Here is a 22,233-nt window from a genome sequence, read left to right as displayed (position 1 = left end):
ATTTTTTTTCGCAATCCGAAAATATTATCAAAAAATGAAATGAAAATAATTGGTTTTAGGTCACTTAAAATTATGCCTAATTTTTATAACTGTCCTGATGATGATGACGGAGGTACTGAAACCGGTAGATATTAAAATTTAACAATAATATGACCTAAAACTAAGTATTTTCATTTCATTTATTTAAAATGTCAACTAACAATGTATTTGCTTCTTGTTAAAAAAGATAATATAATCATTCCAAGTACCTAATATCGTTGAAAAATAATTCACTGCCTGGTGTAGGTACTGTGAGACCTGGCTTTTAAATTCCTGGATTCGTTTAATAGTACCGTTCTCGGTTGTTATTCACTTATATATACTTTTTAAAATAAATATAAATTATTAAGATATCAAGTTAATTTCACAATGAAATTACAACAACAAAAATTGATTTAATATTTTCACGGCCAAAAGTATTTTTGTTATTTGTTTTTGGGGTGTTATGTCGTGTTGCGCTAAATTTTTCTTTAGCCAACGTTTCGGACAACGTTACAGTGTCCATCATCAGGGCAGATGTTTAACGTTCTCCGAAACGTTGGCTAATGAAGGAGTTAGCGCAACACGGCATAACACCCCAAAAACAAATAACAAAAAAACAACAAAAATTATTTCGTTTTTATAACAACCTTCTTTTAACTTCCAAGTTCTAATAAATGTTTTTTTATAATCATACGTAAATAAAAAAATAAATTAAAATAGAATAATCTATAAATAAGTTGGCTAATTAAAATACTTTTTTTACAATTATTCAAAATTTATTACGTTCAATGCTAAATTATTATTAATATAAACAAACTTTAAAGAACTGATATTAATTTTGTTACAACAGTGTTCAAACTGAAAGTATTTTAAATATAATAATATTACTTTTAAATGTCTTATTCTATGTCATTAAGGGCATACTTAATATAATTCATATTCTGATCTTTCATAGATGTGCTAATTTACTTATTTTAGAAAAAAGCACTTTTGCAAGTTGTTCTTTAAAATATTAAAATGAATTGTTTGTTTGCGGCCGTAAATACGCAACACGAATACGAAAAAAATAACTTTTCCGTATAAAAAATTCATTTCTTCCAAGAAAGACATACAAATAATAACCGATACAATTTATTTGTTGTTTATATTTTAATCACTAGCACTAACTCTAAAAATAGCCTGTATTGGTGTTGAGTTCAACCTTCATGTTTACTACATTATTGAAACGGGTGTCTTCGGTTTAACGGGTACCCATTATTGTTCTTTCAATAAACCCAATACTTTGCGTTATTTTTATTATTTTAAAATCTTGTAACTGTATGTCTTTCTCGAAGGAATTGAGTTTGTATTCGGGCAAAACTATTTATTCATATTTCGTATGTACCAACATGCGCCCTCCTTAATAATCCTTTTAAATCCTTTGAAGCATGAGGCAGGCGACACATTACGCTATACGCATCATGGCTTGACATATTTCAGCATATCGCTGCTCGCCATACACTTCGAGTGGGAATGTATGGCGAGCGATATGCTGAAATAGGTCAAGCCACGAGAATATAGCGTTATCTGTCACGGGCTTAACTTAAATCTTAAATAATTAAATTAGCGCCATCTATGAACGCATAGATTTATAACGTATGTTTCGTACAATCTGCATTTTATTATACCTCATTTAATTTTAAACATATTTACAAATATATATTTATTTAAGTTATCAAATCAAGTCTCATGGGCAGATTTTTATTCGTTGTTATTAAGTACAAGTATGTTTTCTGCATATAGAAAAATTGAATCATCTGCCAACATTGATTCGATGACTTCACGAAGTGCACTTATTCCACTAACCCAGTTTGTACACCTAACTGACAAATCTATATCAAGTATATCCCATTGCATCAATAATAACGTAATATGACAAAATAAATTAAAAATAATTATTGTCTCTATTTCTTTGCTGTTCATTCCCAATCGATAAATTTATCGGCTGCTAGATTTTATAAAAAAGTTAAGACTGATAGCGATAGCTAATAACCAACGAACCAGTAATAAATTAGGTATTATTTTCTCTACTAAATAGCTTGATGTATTAAATCAATAATTGTCATAATACATAAATAATGTAAGTACTAACATTTGTATAATACTTTGAGCACAATAAAATATGTATATTTATAAAGGAAATAGTTTTATTTATATTCCCATGGTCCTAACCTTTTCCCCTGAAGAAAATGGATTTGGTTTATAGCCGTGGCGCAAACCCAACAGCCCGATGTGTTCTACTCTCCCCGCTAGATGGCATTCAACTTTCCGCTGATCCTTGAATAGGAACAAAGGAAATGGATAACTCCAATCGCACTAATTCATAGAAACAATCCATCGTAGATTTAGAGCTGTGAAAACGTGGAGAGGAAAACTCTAAAACGATTTTATATGATTTATTTCACACATTACACGCAAGACTTCCTACAAATAACTTTTTATTCCTATACGAAGAAAAAAGAGTATAGTTAATTTATTAATGCTAAAAATGTTAGTTTTTTAACTAAATATTGTTAGTAGAACACATCTTACTTAGCCTTTGAAATATTTGAGTGTTCAACGTAAGTAAGTCTTTTTATAAGCCCAGAAAAAAATAAAGTATCAGGCCTATTAAAACGGCTTTAAACTTCTAAATCTCCTACTTATGAACCCTTTTTCGGCTATGGTTTTATTGTATAATGTGGAAAATTAAGTTGTTTAGAAAATAATTGTAAAACATTTATATATTTGTGCCTGAACTTTTCGTTTTTTTTTCTTGTATTGATGAAAACAGGCGGAAGAGGGAATTTAAAGAGTGTTATTGTTAGCGGCCTGATTCAAATTATTACACGACGTAGTGCATCGTCTTTAGAATCTCTTCAAATTATTGATAATCCGATTAAAAACAGAATGAACTAATAGATTTCCTGTTAAACTAAATGTTATACGATGTCAAAAAATGTATTTTTAAAAATCCTATATCTTATCATGTAAAATGCAGGTGCTTGAACACGTGTTCCGATGTATTAGGAATTCCCAAAAAGTTTATCAGGAAACAGCCTGCAATCCAGTTTTTACCGGATAACAATAAATTGAGGAGATTGTTCAAAAAATTGTAATACTCATTTTTCTCCGTGGAGGGCACTGGCTTCTAAAACACATCTTTTTCCAATTTAAAAAGTAGTAGCAGTTTCATGTAGAAAGAATATTATTTGATATAAACACATCTTTCTCTTTCTAGGAATAACTTATTTTAACGTTCCTATAAATATAAAAATTATTGAAAATATTCATTAATTACCGTTAATAATACCCGATTTTTTTTTAAACTAACAAATATTTGAAAATCTCCAGTAAGCGGAAAATGTTGCTTGTGTTGTGATGGAGGACTTAGCAAGTCGAGGAATTGAAAAAGGTGCACCTGGGTGGGACCCAAACGCAATGCCAGCTCAGCCACTGACCGGTCTAATAATTCCCAAAAATATTTAATTATTTCTAACTTACATGACTAATGTATTTGAGCTAGAATTCCCTTAAGAAATACAAGAACCTCGTCTCTTTATGGCGAGGAAAGGCTATTTTTATTTTCCTTTTTAACACTGTACAACATCTAAAAATTGTAAATCTATTGTAAAAACTTTAAATATAAAATATTAAAAAAAAAATTGTCACGTAAAAAAAGATTAATATACATATTGTAGATTTTTTCTTTTGTTACTAAGTTATCAAATAATCAAAATCAATATTACCTCTGAAATTAGTAAGTAGGTATGTACTTAAAGACTTACCCACTTTATTATAAACCTCATAAAAAAAATGAAGTTTATATGTTTTTCCAAAGAAACTTCACTGTCTCGATGACAATAATTTTTTCAAACTTTCTCCATGCAGGTAGGTACTATAATATTTATAAAAAATCCGAATAAGGTTGTCCAAATTGAAGCAACGATTTGACATTAAAAAAAAACTTTACTGAACATTAAAACGTCGCTAAAAATCTTGAACTGTAAATAAGTATCTAAGAACAAATTTACAGACAGATGATATGTAAAACAGTCAAGTTAAAACAGGACTTCGCTATACTGGCAGTCAATAAAAATACTTTACAATAATAACCACGATATGAATAAACTTTTTATCGATCCGTATCATAAACGTTTTTTACGAAGTTTTTGTTCTGCCGCAAATAAATGTACATGAAGTGTCATAGTCTAACGCTTTCCATGGGTAAATGAGTGAAATAGCCACGGTGGAAAGACTGGCAGAAAGGTTGTGAATGTGTTCTATGAAAGCAAATAACTCTTTAAGTTCATGTTATTGTACGGAGACGCTTTGGAAAACGAATCATAAAACATTAACGCTTCGGAGTAATTAATAATGTTTTATTAGGGTCTTGCCGTAAAATGGATAATTATGCACATAAAGGTATCGCGAACTATGCAAAAGGACCAAGAAAGTCCTTGGCGTGCAATTTCCCCTTCATTCATTATGGATATGCTGTTCCACGTTCCACAGGGACACCCGGTCTCACAGCAGACCAGGTGAGTTCTTATCAACTCACATCCAACGTACTTATTACATACATTCCGTCCATGGGCCTTCAGAGGGGAATTTTACGATTTACGGAATTTTCCTCAACACAAAAGGTTGAGTGCTTCCATTTTTGTACCCAAAATTCAATATCCAACTTTTTGTTAGAAAACTGCTGGACATTGAAAAAAGGATCGCCTTTCAGACAAACGACAAACAGATCGAAAGAAAAACAAAATGGATTTAAAATTATGAACCGTTAATTTAACCCTGGAGAGAAAAATCAACTATTGGTCATGAATCGTGACAGTATGTCAACTCTAAGCGTTATTGTAAATGAACTTCATTTACATTTTATTATGTGCACTAAGTGTCAGTATTTAAAGGCAAGTAGATTGGCAATATTTTATTATTGATTTTGGGTTCATAGCATCGGAAGAAATTATTGCGTTATTGCTGTTAGGTCTACACATAGTACACATACCGTGTAATAAAAAAATTATTGCGTTATTGGTGTTCGGCCCATACCTTCCGTTGAAAGATATTATTTTTTAATTGGTGTTAGCTTCATACCTACCGTCGGAAAAAAATATTGCGTTATTGGTGTTAGGTTCTTACCGGAAGAAACACCAAGTAATTTATTGTGTTATTGGTGTTAGGTCCATACCGTTGAAGTAAGTAATTGTGTTATTGGTGTTGGGCCACACTGTTGAAAGTAACCATTTTATTATTGTTGTTAGACCCATACCGTTGGAAGAAATTACTGTGTTATTGGTGTTAGACCACCCTTGGTAGAAATTACTGTGCTATTGGTGTTAGACCACCCTTGGTAGAAATTACTGTGCTATTGGTGTTAGACCACCCTTGGTAGAAATTACTGTGCTATTGGTGTTAGACCACCCTTGGTAGAAATTACTGTGCTATTGGTGTTAGACCACCCTTGGTAGAAATTACTGTGCTATTGGTGTTAGACCACCCTTGGTAGAAATTACTGTGCTATTGGTGTTAGACCACCCTTGGTAGAAATTACTGTGCTATTGGTGTTAGACCACCCTTGGTAGAAATTACTGTGCTATTGGTGTTAGACCACCCTTGGTAGAAAAAAAATCATCTTGCTCATCGCTCTGTTTCTCAGCTGTTGATTTATTTAATAACGTGATTCATTTACAACCGGGTTATATAGTATTGAGGGTGAGTTGAAGAGTGTTTGTTTGTTTGTTTGTGTCTTTGGGGTACTGTAAGGAAGGTGTTGCGTTGGAAACGTTCATGAAATATTTCAGGAAATTGCACAATAACTTCCACCGCCCCACTAGTACCGGGCGCTCGCTCCTCGCCTCATGAACTATTTAAGGGACACGGCGGCGGTTGCGACCTGCTTGCCTTGCCTCGCCTCAGCTTGGCTTCGCTTCTTCAAAAATACAAAGACAATGTTACAACTTCTAAGAGGAACCAACTAATTAACTTCATTTTATAACGTTGAGTTAAAATGTCTTTAACGACGAAAATACATTCACGCGGAGGTATATGAAGGGTTTTTTTAAAATAAAATGAGTAAAGTTTTGACGAATATCAAAATATAGATTTTAGACAAGAATAACAGCAGGGTAATGTGTGCTAAGACTGCGTTGTTTGGCGGTCCATCCCTACGTGGAAACTGAGTGATGATTCGTTAGTCACTGAAAACCAGTTAACAAAAACAACTATAAAAGTAATGTGTTTTATTCTTGTTTTAGGTATCTATGTAGAATAGCGCTTACCCATAAAATAGCTTGTTTGTTTTGAATCCTCTTTTGACTCGAACACTTTGCATTTCGTCTGTCTGTAATTTTTTTGTGTGTTCCGTGTCCTTTCCATCCTATCATGATGGTGGCCGTGTTTGAGTACCTTTCGTTGTACCTTTTTATTCCGCCAGAACGCATGAGAGTTGCGACTATTGCAAGTAGTCACGTTGGAGTAATCAACATAAATAACATAAGATTCTAGAATTAAAGATGAACAAGTAAAAGAAATCAAATACACAGCTGTAATATTGGATTCAAAACTAACTTTTACAGCCAATTATAGAATGTATCAAAAATGTAAATTTTCTTAGAAGACTAAGATATATACCAAATAAACACACTTCTGTAGGGTAGCTCATTTTTAAACTATTGTTGCTCCACATTTAGATTATTTCACTCCGATTTTGTATCTGGCCAATGAAGGAAACTTGAATAAACCAGAAAATTATAGTGACAATGTAATGCTGTTCGAAAAGTTGGCTAAAAAAGGAGAAAAATAAATCACTATGATACTTTCGGCCGAAACAATCTCAAACAATGTCGAAACAGAGCTACGAGCAATGAGCATAGATAAACCATGTACGTATACTGATAACAGGCAAATATGCCAAATACGACCATGTCAAATCAGAGCTACGAGCAATGAGCATAGATAAATCATGTACGTATACTGATAACAGGCAAATATGCAAAATACGACCATGTCAAATCAGAGCTACGAGCAATGAGCATAGATAAACCATGTACGTATACTGATAACAGGCAAATATGCAAAATGCGACCATGTCAAATCAGAGCTACTAGCAATGAGCATAGATAAACCATGTACGTATACTGATAACAGGCAAATATGCAAAATACGACCATGTCAAATCAGAGCTACGAGCAATGAGCATAGATAAACCATGTACGTATACTGATAACAGGCAAATATGCAAAATATAACCATGTCAAAACAGAGCTACGAGCAATGCACTGAAAAAAATGAGTTAGCTAAAGTGTTAAGCTTTTTGTTAGATAAACCATGTACGTATACTGATAACAGGCAAATATGCAAAATACGACCATGTCAAATCAGAGCTACGAGCAATGAGCATAGATAAACCATATACGTATACTGATGAGAGGCAAATATGCAAAATGCGACCATGTCAAATCAGAGCTACTAGCAATGAGCATAGATAAACCATGTACGTATACTGATAACAGGCAAATATGCAAAATGCGACCATGTCAAATCAGAGCTACTAGCAATGAGCATAGATAAACCATGTACGTATACTGATAACAGGCAAATATGCAAAATACGACCATGTCAAATCAGAGCTACGAGCAATGAGCATAGATAAACCATGTACGTATACTGATAACAGGCAAATATGCAAAATATAACCATGTCAAAACAGAGCTACGAGCAATGCACTGAAAAAAATGAGTTAGCTAAAGTGTTAAGCTTTTTGTTAGATAAACCATGTAAGTATACTGATAACAGGCAAATATGCAAAATACGACCATGTCAAATCAGAGCTACGAGCAATGAGCATAGATAAACCATATACGTATACTGATGAGAGGCAAATATGCAAAATATAACCATGTCAAAACAGAGCTACGAGCATTGCATTGCACTGAAAAAAATGAGTTAGCTAAAGTGTTAAGCTAATTGAAGTTGTGTAACCATCGCCAAAACTTGAGCTACTAGTACCAAACTACTTTATGTGCAGATACCGTCGTTGTTTAGTAAAATGTGCTTGAGCTATTACAACCAAACTTTAATAATAGCATACTAAAAGCTTACTTACCTAAACAAAATAATCGGTTTGGTTGATTAAGCTAAAGTAATTTACTAAACCTATTTCATTTTAGTAACTCAAGTTTATGTGTTACTTCCCAAAGTATTTAGCTAAATTTAACTAAACATCTAGTTTGGTTAAATGTTTTGTTCTTATTGCCAAACTTAGGTTGGAATATCTAAATTTGGTATTTTTACATAACAATTAGTCGCTTTGCACAAACTTGTGCAAAGTGCAACAAAACTTTAGTCAAATCTCCCGAACTTTGGTAGACCTTATAGTCGTCGCTAGCGGTCCGCGATGACGAGTTGTTTATTTACGACGCAGTTGTCAGTTCGCCACAGTTCGCACCATACTTGAATTGACGTTTGTTGCGCGCGTTGCGAATTTATTTTATGCTAACCGCTGTTCCTAGTTCCTAGTGATAATGGCAAACAACACCGTGGAGGATTATTTAATTTCTTGGAATCTGGAAGCTTACATAGAAACATTTAAAGGTGAGTTTTTTTTTATTGATTTAGAATTTAGATCATGGAACTATGATATATTTTATGATAATATCCATTCTTTTTGATTTAGAAACTGGCACCTTCATTATTCATGACTCAAGTACGCAATAGATTTAGTAGATTTGTATTTATTATGTACCTAGTTTGAAGAGTGCGTGTGAACGCTACAACCAGATTGTGTCAGGAGTCATGACACAGGTTACAGAGAGTGGTATATAAAAAAAAAAATAATTGGATGACTTGTATAGCGCCGTTTTTGTGCAAAATCACCTCAAGGGCGCCTTTATTTCTTTGTTCGTTTCTGCCAGTATTATTTTGTATTGAACGAATGTTGTTTGAAACTGCAGTATTTTCTAAGTTACAGTTTTACCCTAGCCAGAAACTAGAACCAACCAAACTAGCTTTTAAATCGTACCGATGGATGGTCAATCATAGCAGGTTATGTTTAATTTTAATAAATGTGTATTGCAATTATTGATTCGGACATATCATTTTGAACATTGAATTCTATTGATTTTTTTTGGGAGGGATATGTTTTTTTAAATACAGGGTGTACCCATTGTTTATGTTTACATTGGAATTTTTCATATAAATTAAATAATTTCACTATTAAAACTATTTTATCTCCGCTTGATTCATGATACAGGGTGTTCGGTATCTGCTGTTGTATAAATATACATTTTTTTAATGAATAATTTTCATTCCTTTGAAAAATAATTTTTTTTAATTTCTTGTTTTGAAAATTTTTGTATTTTCTCGTCGTTTTTTTCTTTGTTTCAGAACAAGCCATAGACTCAAAAACACTCCTGATAATATCTGAAGATGATATTAAAGAATTGATTCCGACTGTAGGGCACCGGGCACTGTTTACAGCACACATTAATGCGCTCAAGGATGTTATTAATCCACCTGTCATAAGTGTAAGTTTTTAAATTTTAATTCATCATTACTGCTTTTAAAAAGCTGACATATTGTATACCTAGGCCTTTTTTGGCTAACCATTTGGAAATAGTTGTACCGGACGCGATTTTGATACATTTTTGTATCAAAATCGCATTTAAAATAATAAAAAATAGTATTTAAAATAATAATTCCTGTAATTAATGGATAAATCGACTGCCGGGGGGTCAAGCAATTCCAAAGGGATAAAAACAAAGCTTGACCCCTTCACCCCTTCTTTCGGCTTTGTGTACATACCTGTTTTTTGTTTCAGATTGAAGATATACCTTCAAATTTCAAACAAACAACGCCCATATATTATTAACACAATGAATTCGTTGAAAATGACATTTCCTTGTTGGAAAATATAAACAAATCACAAAGAATAATGCAAGAAGCTTTTGAAGAGCAAATTTCGAATGTAAGTTAAATAATTTTAGTAGGTTTCAGATACCTAAGTAACTTAGGTTAATTGTTTTATACATTCCGATATGTGTATTTTAGTAGTGGCAGCGTAGAATAGCCGTCCTGTGACTGATATTATGATGATTATAGAAGTGGTTATTAGTTATTTAATCAATATGCAATTTTGATTTCTAGGACATCATCTCCTATCAATCAATGAAGGGCAAGAACTTTTAATGCAGTTTGAGTCAAAGGGTCTGTTGGAAAATTCTGCCAGACTGTGCAGTACTATTATAAGTAAGGAATTGCAGGGTAATCCAGATAGATCCATTACAAGCAAGAGATTTTATGAATTTGCTTTTCAAATCACCCAAGTCTTTAATAAAGAAAGCGCAGCTGTGTATTTCACCCCATATGTGTGTTTTGGGCCTACCCAAAAAATTGCTGCTAAAGGTAAATTACTAGACACATACAAGCAGCGCCGAAAAGAATTTGCCAAATCAGGACACAAACAATTTTTACAATATTTAAGAAAAATTTATAGTAAAAAATGATAATATAAATGTGTGTATGATCAAACATGTTTTCTTTTTTGAGGCTTTGCTGGTAGCTGGAAACAATAGAGACGATTCTTAACAAAATAACTTTTATATGAATGAGGTTTTTAATAAGTACATTCTAGTCTTACAAAACATAATATTTATTTATTTAGGTTTCATCTCTCAAAAGGGTTGTAATAAACTACCTGCAACTCAAAGTATTTAACCCATGATTCTGCATTATGGGTATAATCGTTCGAGTTGATGGTGGTTACATTTACACCCTGTATTGTTTTCAGCTAAACTGCAAAGCTGCACTTCCTATTTAATATAGATAATCTAACCAAAAAGCTAAGCTACAGTTCCTAAAGCTAGCTAGCGGTAGAGAGGTAAAACACCTATATCGGTAGGGCTATTCCAACCAAAGTTTAGTTAATCAACCTAACCATTTTGTAATATTAACTAAATAATAAGGTTACTACATCTAAACAGTTATGTTTTTCTAACCAAACACTACAAAATGGTTTAGGTATATAATTTTTAGTTTAGGTAACACAACTAAACACAGAAAGCTTTCTCAACCGATTAGTTTAGCTAGAATATCTGAATCGTTAAGCTGTCATAAATACAGTTTAGGTAACACAACTAAACACAGAAAGCTGTCTCAACCGATTAGTTTAGCTAGAATATCTGAATCGTTAAGCTGTCATAAATAAACTGCTGTTTAGCAAACAGTAGCTAAAAGTTCGGCAGTCACCACAGCAACTAAACTGTTTAGTAGATAATTACTGAAAATTTAGTAAATAGTACCTAAACATTTCTTTCAGTGTGAGCATAGAGAAACAATATATGTATACTGAGGGCAGGCAAACATGCAAATAAATAAATAAGTATAATATTTTCGGCCGAGATAATCTCAAACCATGTCAAAACACAGCTACGGGCCATACATGTATTCTGAAGGCAGGCAAATACGCAAAATATAACCAATTTAGAGTAGAGCTAAGAGTTCATTTTTAAGTTAATACATAATACTTTGAATTGTTTTTAATAAATTATAAATGATTATGAAACCAGATATGTAAATATAATTGAAAATAAATATGAGAAAAATTGAATAACGGAAACGCTTACTGTACAGAGGACTAAAATCTATGAAAAATGCCGGAAAGTCTGAAGAATGAATGTATTTCAAAAAAATTGTTATTTTTACCGTATAAATGTAATTATATAAACAACGAAATATAACCCATATGTTTACATTCTTGAAGTAATATATACTAACTCAATGATTGATAATATAAACATTATTCTTGTTCTATATTAATAAATCATGATATAAGTATCGATAAAAATATAAGTTGGTAAAGTTTCTTATGTTTCATTTAAAAACCATTGTTCAAAAACTTCAAAGCCATGGTATTTGAAAGAGAAACACTATGCAACGTAGAAAGTTGAATAGTTGGTACAAGCGGATGAGTTTGTGTATTTAGGAAACAAGTTCACGAGAGATATGTAAAGAAGGGTGAAGTAAATGAAATGAAAATACTTGGTTATAAGTCACTATATTGATAAATTTTACTGTCTACCGCTTTCGGTACCTCCGTACCATCATCAGGACAGTTATAAAAATTATGCTATTAAATACAGAAGTACACATATATATATAACACATATTATCAAAATTTTTAATATATAAAAAAATATAAATACATATTATCAAAAATTTTAATATGTAAAAAAATATAAACACATATTATCAAAAAAAATAATAAACGCTAAAGATAAAGAGGATATTTTAAGCCACTCTTGCATTTATAAAAGTAGTTGTAATGATTGTCCAGCCTTCTATATTAGAAAAACATCACGTAATATAGAAACTAGAACAAAAGAACACTCAAGATGCTTAACTAGTTCAGGTTTATCAGAGTTCGCGGAGCATTTAATTAATAAAGACCACACTTTGAACCGTGATAGAGGAATTAAAGTCCTACGTAAAAATGGAATAGGTTTAAAACTAAACAATTTAGAAGCTTTGGAAATAGAAAAATTGGTAAATTCAAAGGTTGAAATTTTTAATAACCAATTAAATTTAACTATCTCCCCAATTTTTAGTATGTTCCCCATTACTTCAATTATCCCAAGTTCCCCTCCCCCACCTCTCTCCCAGAACTGACGCTCTATCCCTCTCTACTATACTGTTTCTTTCTTTTTTGATAATATATGTATATATATGTGTACTTCTGTATTTAATAGTATAATTTTTATAACTGTCCTGATGATGGTACGGAGGTAAGGAAACCGGTAGACAGTAAAATTTATCAATAAAGTGACTTAAAACCAAGTATTTTCATTTATTTAAAATATCAAGCAACAATGTGTTTGCTTCTTTTTAAAAATTAATACTTAAGTACTCTTATTCACTCAAAAACGAACCAACCATCTCTAAAATAGTTTACATCTCTAAAGGCGTTTACCTTGATATCAAACATATACTTAATAGGCACATTAATTAACTCGATCGTTAACTGGACGTATAGAATACTTGGTTTTGTCCTACGTGCAAGTAAAGTGTTCAGTTATCCGCGTACAATCATAATGTTACATTTCACATTAGTCAGAAGTACACTGGAATATGCTTCGGCAATATGGAATTCACAATTTAAACAGTACATCGATAGCAAAGAACGTATTCAAAACAAATTTATAAAATATCTTGCCTCGAAATTCAACAATAACTTTGAAGGTACATTTTAATATTTGCAGGCAACAAAGTGAGTAGTGGCTGATTGAATATTTATACAAGGAATTTCAAACAATAACATCCACTGTACCAAACTTCTGTCCCTAATTAATTTCAAGATAACTTTGAGAGGTACACGACACACAGTGCTATTTCACACGCTTACTTACAAAACAAATGAAGCATCTACTTCCCCAATTAACCGTGCTCTTCATACATCCAATAATATTTGTCTAAACCCTAAAACCGAACTTCTTTCGGATGTACTGCCCAAATTTAAAAAGTGGCATCATGTCAATAATATTATAAACTGTTCATATAAGCACACGCTCACACATACCCACAAACAACTATATACGAAGCGTGTTCCACTATTATCACTCGAGTAGCAGTGAACGGGCACTGAATTAGTTAGTTTCTGGACGTTCGGCAAATTGGACAAATTGGAGGTAAAAAAGTGGAACAATTTTGTATCCGATCCAAATATAATAAGTAGCTGCATCGGCGTAGTTCATCGGGCGGGAGGGGGGGGGGGTCTATTTTCTATAAAAATTGTTAATAAAATAAAATAAAGTAAAAATACGTGTATAAAAGGCGCCAACAATACAAATCTGTCATGTTTTATATATTTTTTTATCTGTAGGTACTTTATCGCTCGTCTGGATTTTAAAAACAAACGCTTAAATTCGAAGCAATAGTTCTATGGGTACATATATACAACGACGTTTCAAAAAATTGAAAAACAATAATTCTTCCCAAGTATTTGTTCCACCCGCTGGTTTATTATTATAGGTAGTGGCTAACAAGTAGCAGAAAGCAGGTACAAACCTTCGACTGCACAACACAACATGAAAGATAGTATTATGCGGCGTAACACGGGTATCGCCGTATCATAGGCCGGCTCTAAGCCGTAAACTGACAAAAACAATATTGTTATTTGAATACGGTTTGTTTGTTAGCCCATTTAAAAGATGGGTAGGGGTATATAATATGTCAACGGACAGTCCGACCCCCATTCCAGAGGTGTTTTCTGAAACCTTAAACTCGCAAAGGGGTGCGTCTGAGCCTGCCCGGACATCCGCTCGCATTCGGGTTCCTCCACCACCCCTCTACTTTTCTCACCGCTACCTTCCTGGCGAGGCAAGGCACGGCACGGCACGGCACGGCATGGCACGGCACGGCACCTCCCTTTGTGCCGCGCGGTGTACAGTACACCATACACTGGCCTGGTACACTCTGTACACTGTACAGTCAGTGTACACTCACACCGTACTCAGACCTGCCCGGGAGGAGAACCCACGTCGGAACAGTATTATGATTTAATTATGTGGAAATATTTCACTTACTTAATTTATGAGCACTTTATGTACACATTGCTTTACACAGTAGCCTAATGTTGGGCTTCTGTGATTATTATTAATATAATCTAACAAGTTCCGCGCGGTTTTCCGAACGAGCACAGTGAAAGTTATAAAATTAAAATTTAAAACATAAAATAATAAAAAGGCTTCTAGCGGAAAACGGAAAGAAGTGAAGAGGAAAAGCGGGTGGAAATTTAGCATTTTCTGGTGGAAATAGAAATATCTTATTTCAATATAATTTATTTTTACTTCTTGGGAAAGTGTGAATAGCAAATGATCTTTGAATTAAATAAAATCATTAACATTCCTCAAAATACTTACAGAGAGAAAATTTACAAAGGGTATACAGAAGGTATATATATATGTTTAATATTTAAATTCATTACTAGGAAAACCAATTATGGTTGGAGCATCGATGAATTTTTAAAATTTCTTTGGCAGCATTTGAAATGTCTCGGGTAGTTCTGACTAATGAGAATGGATGATTTTAACAATTCTAAACACGTACCCCTTTACCGTAAACATTATCTTTGTTCACACCCCAAATAGTTCATTTCAAAGTGTGAAATTAATTTCATTAAATCAAACGCCCCAAGTCTTAGTCGTGGAAGGAACCAGCCAAAAGATCGTAATTGGTAAAGGGTAAAGGGTAAGCAACGTAAAGAATGGTTTGCGTCTTTTCGCGAAGTGCCGCAGAAATAAGAAGCAGTAAGAATCTTCCAGGTCGGCTTAAGTACCAGCATTAGAATATTGTCTGCTTCATAAAACATGATGTGACCCCCAAGCACTCCCTTAGTTTCCGCTTTGTTCGGTGAAAAGGGGTTAAAATTCAACCCTTGCTTGATGAAAGTAATTTAGCCGCGCGCTTCGGAAAAATAAACACTGTAATGGACGTGTACTCCGAATTCCGATAAACCCGAAAACTGTTTTGGAAAAAGCTTTAAGCAAAAATTTAAGATGTCACTTCGTTAAATCACATCAGGAACAGGTCTGAAAGGGTTGCAGAAAAAGCAATCTTTTGAATTTATAAGGTACCTTTTTTAGACAAACAGACCACTTCTTTAAAAATTAACCGGGGTATTTCTATTACAATAGCGTTCAAATATTATTTTGAAATTCCTCTACAAAAAATAATTTTCGAAATTAATAAACCAAATTATGTCCTTCAAAATCATTAGCAACGAAATTTGCTCATTGGTACTACGAAAACACAAATGATTTCTTTATCAATAGTCCTTTCTGTCTTGTACGATCTGCCTACCACACGGTGAACTTACACATGGGTAATATATGTATTGTAAAGTGTCCTAATTGTAATATAAATAAGTAAAAAAGGTTTGTACTATATATAAAATGTAATTTATAACTAAATAAAAAACATACCTACAAATTACTTCAGAAGATTAATAATTACTTACTTCTTCAATAATAGTAAATTCACTTTTCGGTTTCATTTTAATTAAGCCCCTCAGGCTACTTTGTTCGCTTTTGGGAAGAGCTCATAAGGTAGGAAGAAAAAAAACACAATGCTTTATATTCAAATCTAAAAGTTAATCACATAAAAAGTGAAATGTACACCTCACAAGAGGTGTACATTGTCGCGCGTCGGACCTGGGGGGGGCCCTGACTTTCCCTCGGCCAGCTCAGATGCGGGGGCATGAGACGTCTCTCTCATAGTCAGGGTTCGGGGTCAGCGCGAGGCTCAAGAATCCATATCCCACCGTCTACACAAAACACTCCGATACAACCGCTATCCCCAAATGAAAGAGGTTAGGTTTTTATAAATCAACATTGTATTTGAGCGGCAAAATGGACATTACATGGGTGAATGACAATAGAATACAGGTTGTTACATCCTAACTAGAATTATCATCAAAGGGTTCCCTAATCTCTCTCTGGGAAATAATTAACAGCTCTCTAGACCGACAGGCAGCGTGGACGAATTTAGGTTATTAGCGGACACATTCAAGGGTAATAGGAAATGTAAGAGACTCACAGCATGATGTTGTCGGGGTATCCTGTTGATTGCAGGACTGTGCGCCGTGTTTCAAACAAACGGTGCCAGCCTGTCGATGTTCAAAGCGCGACCTTGTCGTACATTTGGCTTCTCGACCGAGCGGTGCGAATTGGAACGCGGGCGCCGAAACGAACACACGTCCAGCTAGGTCAGAGGTCGGCGCGTAAGAAGGCGGAACGAGGAGCTCGGTCGCCGGGGGTGGGGGGAACTGTAGCGGATCTTTTGCGCGTTACGTTTGACCCAGCAACTAACCTGATAATTCCCGCTACTTAAGTTGGCAACTGTAGGATCTTTGCGCCTAAAATCTGTTATATGACACCTCCCCCCGCGCTCGTAAAAAAGGCGACGTGGTAATGGAGCATCAGGGTTAAAAGATCCTCTATGTGCCTCCCTTGGGGTTTTTTGACAAAACAAGAGTTGCCCTTTGTTTGAGAGACTTGGATGGCCAGAGAGATGCCTAGCTAAAACATAATGACTAGCTTATGCCATAGGCTAGGTAACAATATTTGTGGGGAGAAATGAGGAAGGGTACATAGCATGTTTGGAGCAAATAATTTTGGGGAGAGAGCAGGTGTGGAAACAACAAGTACAATTATGCAATTAGAAAACAATAGACATGGTTATGCAATTGAAAGACAAAAGACAAAATTATGCAATTGAAAGACAAAAGGGCATGGTTATGCAATTGAAAAACAATAGACAACATTATACAATTGAAAGACAAAAGGGCATGGTTATGCAATTGAAAAAAACAATAGACAACATTATACAATTGAAAAAACAAGAGACGGAATGTTAAGGTGTGATTCTAGGGTTTCATTGGTCTGGAAGCTAAGTTTGTGTTGCGTTGGTTTTTTGGTTTCGAAGAGTTGCGAAGGAAACGAGATTTCACTGACTCTAAAAGATTACATTATCACTGTAATCTGACCCATTGAGATAACACTCAGGAGTACACTTAGGTCTTGGAAAGAACACTTTGCTTCGTTGTGGGCGTTGATGTTTGCGAAGTGGGGCTGTGGTTTGCGGGGCTGCGGCTATGGTTACAGTGGTCATTGGAGAGAGTAGTCCAGGTTCCGTAGTTATGCCAGTACGAGTCCTATGTGCTATTATGGTGGGCACGGATCGTATGTGTTGGTTATCGGAGCATAATGTAGCTCAGGATAACTTTTTAGAGATGCGCAGTTTGTGTTTACTGGAGGGGCAAAGGGTAATTATGTTTCACCCATGACCTGGTATGTGTCACTGCATGACAGAGCAAGAGACGGTATAACTGGCATTGGCATTGAGGGCAAGAAATTTGAACTCCGGGACTAGCGTGTCCGAAAGGTAGTTCAGAGTGTCATAAAGTATAGTGGGACAACTCGGCTTGCAGTGGTGTGACAAACGTCATACATATGAGTGGTATTGTCTGTGCTTTCAGGAACAAGATGGAACAAGATGGAACAAGTGTGTAGCGAGTAGTAGTCGAGGGGCCTTTGTAACCACAGCGCAGGCTGCTAGGAGGTGAGGCTCAGTTTGGCTGCTGGAGATGGCATCCGCCTGGGCTTCTTTTTAAATCCGGGGGGAATTATTATTAAAGCAAATTTCTTGAAGTTTACCTGCCTAGGGACCAATGAAGAAAAGTTTGGAGAGAAACAAAATGTGTCCAGAAAAAATAAACAAACGAGGTTTAACTGCCGGTCCAGAGAGTGACGAAGAGTGTGAGAGAGAGGTAGAGAGATTCCTAACTAGTTTTGATTACATAAACATTATCCTTTATTAGGATGACTTGGCGTTTGCCGAATGACAAACTGTCTTGGTTGAAAAAACAACCGGCCTTCTTTGGCCTATGTTAACATACAGGTGGTAACATTTTCGTAGGATTTCAAAGAACAAGACAAAAAAATTCGTGAACGAGTCACGGCAACAGCAGGGAAACTAATTCATGAATAAAGGTTGTCAGAAAAGACAGACGATACGCCAAGTGCGTATCATACATATTCAAAATTCATGAATGTGTTTCGTTGAGGAGAGAAAAAAAATGACAACATACGTGAAAGGTGAGGTAGGAAGCCTGTTGGTGACCGGAACAATTACCGATTCGAACTCGAAGTGAGGGCGAAATATGGTCGACAACAGATTTTCCACTTCATACATATGCCTGAGGGCATGGGGGTAGGGAGTGGGAGGAAAAAGGACGGGAATTGAGTTACGAAATTTGCTAGAGACTGGACTAATTTCCAATTCAACCTCTATGTGAGAGTGAAATATATTCAACCAGCAGATTTCCTGACTCTTTACATTTTAATAAAGTGGATTAATTTTAAACAGTATTTGAATACACATTGTACTAAAGAGGCTAATCTTTTGCGTGTATTTGGCAAAAGATTAGGGGTCGTTTTAAACTTCTACATGATTGTGAGAAAAGACAGACCCTAGTTCCAATTTCACAAACCTGGGATTCTTCTTATTCGTTTCCCAGACGACGAGTTTAGTGGTTTTGTGCCCATCGATTAACTCCTGCGGCACTATGCCCCATAATTGACAGTGAAGCTGAAAACTAGTCCTTTTGGGATAGTAGATATTCCTGGGCTTCTTTTCTTTTTGGAAAGCAGCAAAAACAGGAAGTCCACGGGCATTGGCGTTGAACAAAGAGGTTTCTGTGAAATACTTACGTAGTTCACATATAAAGGTTTGATATTATTTCGTTCGCACGATTCATGGTGAGTATTGTGACGTCTTCACGTATAGTGTACGAGTATGCAGTATATGCAAGGTACAACTCAATTATAGACAGAAGTCAAAGAGTGTAAAAACAGTTCCTTAAAGGAGATGACGATGTCGATATTATGTCGTTCACACGAATCACGGTAAGTATTATTATTACGTCTCCACGTCTCGTGTACAGGGTTGTACACAATTGTACACAAAAGCGGTTCTCATGACATGTTAATGACACACGACCAGATTATACACAAGGGCGGTACTCATGGCAAATTAATGTCACACGACCAAATTATACACAAAGGCGGTACTCATGGCAAATTAATGTCACACGACCAAATTATACACAAAGGCGGTACTCATGGCAAGTTAATGTCACACGACCAAATTATACACAAAGGCGGTACTCATGGCAAATTAATGTCACACGACCAAATTATAACACATGGTTATAAGTATTAAGTAATTGTAACGAACTTCTCGTGTAGTGGTGGATTTTTTAAGGATCTCTCCTATCGCGTGACAATTTTTTTACATTTAAATATAATTCAACAAAAGCTAGCAGTATCATTTGATACTGTTTGCAAAGATTTGTTAGATTGACTAACTCCGTAGCCTGGAGAGGCGTACGATGGAACAATAGAGAAGATAAACAATTTCAATGTTACTTCATTTGTTACAAGGTGCAAGATGATGGTAGGAGGTATTTCTACTTACATCGTGCGATGGGTGAGAACAGGCCCATAATGGCTTTACATACTGTTCATTGTAGCGTGCAATTGGGTTGCAAACACTTGGTTAAATGGTGAGACAAAGGTTGGGTGTTTATATTATGCAACGATGATCGAACAAAGTCCTGTTGATTTACGTTGTGATATAATTATTTGCGTTCGAAGATCAGGATAACCGTAAGGTTTTACTAACCTGTCCCGTAGGGTTGAAACGTGAGGTACGAGACATACGTGACGTAACAGTAGAGAAAAGAAATCGAGATCTCGTCATACAATAAAAGACCTTAATGGGTTTTACATACTTTTAGTTGAAGCGAGTCCAGTTATGGTATGTGGTTTTATAGGACCGACATTTGGTTTTCTTTTATAAATACAATTTCCCAAAATGGATGTGTCAAAATCCGATTTTTGGTAAATGTGAGCTTGGGTAGGACGCCATCAATTTTTGAAAGGAAAAAATTGAAAAAAATGAAAAAAATTATATACATACAAAGAAGACAATTATGTGATTAATTGCTACTTGGTTCTTGCCTTTGAGACCACTATAGGGTTTTACATACTCAAGGTAACGTTGAATTGGACAAGAAAGAATTAATGGCTGTACTTGACAGGTTTTCTTTTTTTTTTTAAAAAAAAAAGGGTCGGTATTTAACACTTTGGAATTTACAAAATCCGAACTCTTTTGGATGGCACTCTTATGAGTGATTACCAATCGTTATTTTACAAGGAACAAAAACAAAAGTGGGGTGGTTCTTTCTAACACGACGAAGGGAACAAAATGAAACGAAAATGGGGTGACATGACATAAACATTGCATAGTGTAGAAGTTGAGAAGCAAAAGCGGGTTCGCGACTTCCCGGCGATTGTAACTCGAAAACGTGTCTCTATTCTAAAATGATCAGTTTCAGAACAGGTGAGAAAATAAAACGTAAAAAGGGAGAAAACGATTGTCGTGAGGGAAAGAACGTTATTACAGGAATAATATTTCATGGTCATAATATGTTAATATACATTTATTTACAAAGGTAGGTTAAACTCGTTTTTGACGAATAGGTTGACATGTAGTTGACACTTTACACGCCTAATTATGGTAAGACTTCATAAGCTTACAATAGTTTGTGATAATACACAATGGGTTAGTTTAAAGTTGCTGGGGTGGTGGGGCAGTTTCAACTGTCTCCTCACTTCCAGACTTTACAATGTCCTTAATATGGTAATTACCAGTATGTTTGCCAGAGGAGTCGGACAGGTAGTAAACTAAGTCCGATATTTTTCTTACAACCTTGGCCTTGACAAAACGGGGTGCCAGCTTGGCAGAGAAGTACAGGGCTCCTTGAGAGAGGGTGTTATTCCTTCTCCAGACAACATCGCCTACATTAAAAGTGATGTGTTTCCTACGTAGGTTATATCTGTCCGCACTTTTTTGGTGGGCCAGCAATAGGGCATCAGTAACTTCACTATAAATGGCAGTAAGTTCTTCCAAACGATGAGCGTAATCAACGGCAGGATTGCTTGTGGAGGTGGTTGACGTGGGGAAATTCGTGTTCCAGTGCAATGAACCATGTACCACCTGTTCCATACCGTGTTTTAAAAAGAAGGGGGTGTAACCAGTGGATAGGTTAACAGTGTTATTCATGGCAGCTTGAATTTTATCTAAATTCTTACACCAATTACGTTGGTCTTTGTCAACCAAAATGGCCAGAGCTGTGTTAATAGTCTGGTTATACCTTTCGACAGTGTTATTTTGGGGAGTGTACAAGGTATTATAATAAATATCTTTAATCCCGTATTTAGCAAGGAAATCTTTAAATTCTTGTGCTATAAACTGTTTTCCGTTGTCAACTATTACGGTTTTGGGTGTTCCGTAGGGTATGAAAATGTGTTTTTCCACAAGTTTGACAATGGCGGCGACGTTGGCTCTTTTTAAGGGGAAGATCCAACAAAATTTGGTAAAGATATCCACAATGCTGAGTATATGCATGTGTCCAGAATAACTCCTGGGAAAAGGTCCGACGAGGTCCATAGATAACGATTGGAGGGGTCTATCAGCACGTTTGGGTTTTCCCATTAGGCCGGCAGGGGGTGCCGTACTATGTTTGTAAGCTTTACATGTTTCACATTTGGAGATGTAGTTGCGAACTTG

General features: G+C 35.1%; 1 long non-coding RNA gene across 1 annotated transcript; it reads left to right on the top strand.

Moving 5' to 3' along the window:
* The first annotated feature begins 8,503 nt into the window (after positions 1–8,503).
* LOC149409482 (uncharacterized) lies at positions 8,504–9,975 on the top strand. Its single transcript, XR_016305186.1, has 3 exons — positions 8,504–8,640; positions 9,433–9,572; positions 9,866–9,975. It is a non-coding gene; the product is annotated as an uncharacterized LOC149409482 (long non-coding RNA).
* Positions 9,976–22,233: the final 12,258 nt, after the last annotated feature.

This window comes from Hesperophylax consimilis, chromosome 31 (assembly GCF_061612785.1).
Source record: "Hesperophylax consimilis isolate HC1 chromosome 31, BYU_Hcon_1.0, whole genome shotgun sequence".
NCBI classification, from domain to species: domain Eukaryota; kingdom Metazoa; phylum Arthropoda; class Insecta; order Trichoptera; family Limnephilidae; genus Hesperophylax; species Hesperophylax consimilis.
Note: the sequence above shows the minus strand (reverse complement) of the source record. Positions and strands in the feature narration are given on the sequence as shown.